This window comes from Triturus cristatus, chromosome 5_2 (genome assembly GCF_964204655.1).
Source record: "Triturus cristatus chromosome 5_2, aTriCri1.1, whole genome shotgun sequence".
Classification (NCBI taxonomy): domain Eukaryota; kingdom Metazoa; phylum Chordata; class Amphibia; order Caudata; family Salamandridae; genus Triturus; species Triturus cristatus.
The window spans coordinates 462,394,042-462,399,601 of NC_140588.1; positions in this window are offsets into that span (position 1 = coordinate 462,394,042).

The following is a 5,560-nucleotide window of genomic DNA, read 5'->3' on the forward strand; positions in this document are numbered from 1 at the left end:
CCGTGTGCAGCAGGATGTGTTTGGCTCATCCCCTTAACTTGTGTGCCAGTTATTTGGGATTTACAACATCCGTGTTGTGAAGGGGGGTTCAGCGTATGTCCCACATGTTATGTCAACTGACCTGTGAGTCTGTTCATATGGATGCATTTCCCTTTGTGTGAGTTTGTGTAATAAAGGTGTTCACCACAATCCAAAGTGCCTCATCTCTGTCACTGCAGATCTCTTGCCAGTTTGCATGCGTCATCTATGGCATAATTGTCAAAGATTGAGCATATGAGTGTATGTGTACTTCGGCAACATGCATGCAGTTCTTCATGGCTAATAATCTCTATTGTGCATGAAGTACCTGGTTGTGTATGTATTTGTGCAGGTTGCTCCGCACAACGGGACGTCAACGCCTGCTGACGGTGTGTCTCCTGTGCGCAGCTCTGCATTTTGTTGCCTGATCCTGTGGCCGTCATTTTTGGTGATTGTTCATACATTTTCTCGGAGTGACCCATGAGTAACCTGACATTCCTTCCTTTACATACACCTGTTGCACTGTGCCTTTCTGACCTCCTTGTCTTTGTGTGCTACTTTTTGCCTAGTTTCTAACCCCTTCCGCCTGCTGCTGCCTCACCTGCTGCACCGCCCCACCGAGTGCCCTGATTCTGCAACCCACACGCCTCCAAAATGCTCCTCCCTTCCCCCTCCACCCATTCTTAATGCAGCCAACAGCTATTCTGTGCCACTGTTGCGCCAACGTCTGCGCCTACAACGTGCACAGTGCAGGACCCTCTGGTCCTTGCATGACCCACGTCACACAACAGGCTCATGCTGCAGCCACCCTCCAAGCAATGTCCACCAGACAATCAACCGCCTGCTATCAGGCAACGCCTAAGCACACACGCGACACCTTTGCATGCTAAGTGTGCAACTCCAACTGCCTACACAGTGCTGCCCTGCCTACCAGTCCCTGTCAGAACAACCAGGTCATGTGCCTCCTACTCCACACCCGCTCCGTCCACCAGCACGCCATTGAGCTCTGTTACCTCCTCAACACAACAGCCCCACACATCACCTTCATGACAGTAACCTAGATAAAAGCATCCTCAGCACACAACTTCTTCATTGCCATCTCAGACGGATACAAGATCACCTGCAGGGACGGCACCAACAATCCGGGAGGATGAATTGCAATTTATTCACAAGTACACCTTCAGAGTCACAAATCCGGTTTCGCACCAACCCTCTAGCAACCCTCAGAGTAACACTCATCTACAGATCTCCAGGCCTACATCCACAATTGCGCTAAGCCATCAACACGTACATCTGCACGCACGCCCTCACCTCCACAGGCTACATGTGGCTGGGGGCCAGTAACTTCTTTCTGGAGGAGAATCACGCCACCATCCATCATTGGTCCATCAACATTTGCATCCACGTCTCCGAAAAGCAACACACTGCCCCACACCCCACTACCAATCCCCCAAAGATGCTTGATGTAAGTCACCACAGACAAGCTGTGTGGGACACTCGAACCAACACCACCACCACACCCTGCAACCTCACACACTGGATCAGCAACTGATCCAACAATCTTGCCACATTGACGGACTTTCCTGTGAAGCACAACAACAGTTAAGCCACCTGGGACAAGGCAGACCTACTGGACTCATACAGATCTAGCCGGACTCTTGTGCAAACCTTGTAACACAAAGAACCATCAGTTACCTTACAGCCCTGGAAAACGCCACACACAGCCATCACCATATCATCAGCAAGGACAAGTGGAGATCCTTCAGATAGGGCCGTGGCACCAAAATACACGACATCAAGGAGCTCATCAGCATTGTGAGTGAACTGACAACAGCTCTCCATCCAAAAGACACCTCACCCTTGCAAGGCAGATCAAATCCCTTGCAACTTTCTACCACTGCAAGCTCATGGACATACACGACAGCCTTGGCACACAGAGGCAGACAGCACTATTATCCGCAGGACAAACCTGCCTCAGGTTCTGGACTCCCGTCAGCAGCAAATACACCACCTGGCTCATGTGCACCATCCACTCTGGCTCTCCATCAGGCCCCTTCCCACACAACATCTCAACCACATCATTCCCCATCCTTGAAGCCCACGTCCAGCATGTCATGAATGTCTCCTTTGAGTTTGCCACATTCCATGGGAGCTGGAGGCATGCAGAGACCCAGGCCCTTCTTAAACAACGGACGGCAGTACCGCAGGATCTCCTGGAACATCACCCTGCTTCCCTACCCAGCAAATGTTATCAGGAAGACACTCAATGACCAACTGACAAACTTCCTCCATGCAAACAGCTCCAGGCAACCGGCACCAGACCATCTTCCACAGTAATCACACCACTGCAACCGTCATCATTGCCACCACCAACGACAACTTTGCCCTGCTCAACAATGGTGAGACCACCCCCCTTGACCTCTCAACGGCATTCCACACCATGTGCTACCAAACTGTCAGCTCACACATCTCCAACACTGGTATCCAGAGGAAGGCCCAGGATTAAATCAAGTAGCTCACCAGCAAGGCCCAGGGAGTCTGCCTCCACCCTTCAGCATGTAGTACACTGGGGTCATCTGGCCCATGCCCCAAGGCTCATCTCTCAGCGTGACGATCTTCAATCTCTCCACCATCACATGCGCACACGACCTCATCATCATCTTGTATGCCATTGACACTCAGCTGCTCCTCACCCTCACCAATGACCCAGCCATTGCCAGATCCAACCTTCAAGAAGGCATGAGATCCGTTGACAAATGGCTGAACATCAGCCACCTGAAGCTGGACTTGAACAGGACTGAGGTCATCATCTGAGGATTGTCCCCTTATGGCTGGGTCAACTCCTTGTGTCCCACCGGCCTGGGCACCGCACCAGCACCCAGTGGCCACACACGCAAGCTGGTGTTCATCATGGACTCGTTGCTCACAATTGCCATGCAACTCAACACCATCTGTACCTCATGCTGCAACACCCTCCGCATGCTGCAAATGATCCACAGATAGATCCACTCCAAGGCAAAACAGACCACCCCCCAGTTCCACGACACCAGCCGGGTCAACTACAGCACCGCCCTCTACGGAGGAACAACAGCAAAACTGCAGGAGAACTTGTCCACATCCAGGGTGCATCTGCACACCTCATCTTCAACATCCCCCGCAGCAGCCACATCACCGTCCACCTGAGATAGCTACAATGGCTCACTGTCTGCTGCAGGATCACCTTCAGACTCCTCAACCACACTCAGGAGGTAGTCCACAACCCCAGACCCAAAACTGACCTTGGACGTCTGTCATCCAACACCCCGTTGGCCCAACTCCGTGCAGCCAACCTTGCCCTGGCCACCATTCATCACATCCAAAGAACACCTACATGCAGGAGATATTTCTCCCACCTTGCCAAACTGACCTGGGACTCCCTCCCCGGGCACCTCCACATGACCCATGACCTCTACGCCTTCATGATACTCTTCCAAATTGGTCTGTCCGAGCAGTATTGCAAGCCCCCCCTCAGCAGCTTGAGGCCATCACGGGTGAGTATTGGGCTCCATGTCTGTATTTGATGATACATTGTGACCCATGTGTGTCCTCGACCGGACTAAGATCCCAGTGTATGGATGGCTGGAGTTAGTTCCACACTCAGGCACACTTTGACATATCCCCACACGTATGTTGTGGACTCATGCTAAATGACTGCAACATAAAATTTCAATTATTCTTTTTTGTATTATAGGTCTGGTGCAAAGAAAAAGGTGCAATACAGGGACTATAGAATCCAAAGTTCACAGGGGGAGATGGGATCCTTGGCATTTGAAGTCAGCAGAGTCCAGACCACAGTGTTTGGCATCATTGGTCAGACTGTGACCAACAAGTCCATGTGGCAGATAATGTCAGTCAATGAGGTGATGCTGTCGCACATGAAGGCCAGGTGCCAGGCCAGGTGACCTGGGGATGTGGATGGGCCGCTGCCTCTCACGGTATTTTCCGTGGATGACCCACCTTCCTCGGGGGACCCTCAGATGCAGGCCTTGACGATGCTTGGGATGCTCCGTCGGACGAATCCTAATCCTCCTCCCTCCCTGTGGCTGGTGGTGATCTTTGCCTGGTGGCACAGGGAGGGTTGCCCATGTTGTCGGCGATCCGATGGAGTGAATGGCTTATGTCCCTTTGCACCGCCAGGAGCTCAACCAGTCTTGCCTCCATCCGTCCTTGATGGTCTTTTTGACTGGCGTGTTGCTTGGCCTGCTGGTTCTTCATCTCTGTGACGGTCCCCTTTATCTCTGTGAGGGTCCCCACTACCTGGCTGAACTCCCTGGTGTCACGCCTGTATGCTTCCATGATGTTGTGTATGTGTGACATACCGGTCCCTTCAGCTGGCTGGTCAGGTTCTCGCCTCCACCTGCCTACACTCCCACCACCACACGAGCCTGGCCTGCCGTTGTGGGCACATCGGGTCTACGGGACCCCTGAGGGATGGCAGTGGCGGTGTTGTCTGCCTCCTCCTGGGTGCCCGGCGCAACTTGTCCCTCCTGGTCAGACTGGCTCAGTAGTTCACTGCGGGCACGGCTCCTCGGGATGTGGCAGGAATGGGGGTGGTGGTTGGCACAGATGTTCCTGAACCAGGTGCTGCAGGGGCTTGGACACCAGAGGGTCCAGGTCAGTCAGGGTCGTCCGCGGAGTGTTGAGAGGCGTCGCTGCTGGTGGGATCAGGTTCCTCCCGAGCCTGAGACTGTGATTCTTCACCCCCATTGTTGGGGGGAGATTCATCATGCTGCCCTGTGTGTGAGAGACAGACAATGTTAATGCTGTATCATGCAACATCCATGTTTCATACACATTCAAGTTGGCACTGTTCCTCCAGGTAGTTGTATGTGCCTAGCATTCTCCTCAATGTTCACTTGTTGATGGGTATGTTGCGGGGGACAGATTGATATGTTCTCCTGAGTCTTTGACATGTAAATTTTTGGCTTGGACGCTTCTTCAGCTATGTATTGGTCTTGTTGTGTTACATGTCCATTGTGACAGTGGGTAAATCCATTGCCTGTCCCGGGGGTGTCTGCTTGTGTAAGGGGTGTGTGCGACAGGGCCTGCTGGTGGGTGTAGTGTGATTTGGCACTGGGGCTCCCAGGTGATGTAGCTGTCCCACCATGGAGCATGCTGTCATAACAGTAAGTGTGAGTTCCTGTCCCAGATATCTGACCTTGTTGTCTTGGTGTTTTTGTTTGCACTGGTCACAGGAGGGCCTTGTGCTGCCTACACCAGGCCCAAGTGTCAGCTATCTTGTCAGTACTTTCCCAGTCCCTGTGCATTGCGCATAGTGCATGGGTATGTACCTGGGCCATATGGGATGAGGGCAATTGTGTCCGATTTGGAGTTCAACAATGCGTTTTGTGACACCCACCCTCCCAGCATACCGGACATCCATTCTTGGGTTAGTCCTTCGTGTAGCATGGGACATACCATGGCCTTGCTTTCTCAATGGGGCATACACATGTTAGTGGCATTAGCGTTGTTTTTGACTGGTTCTGGCTGGTGAGGGCTTGGG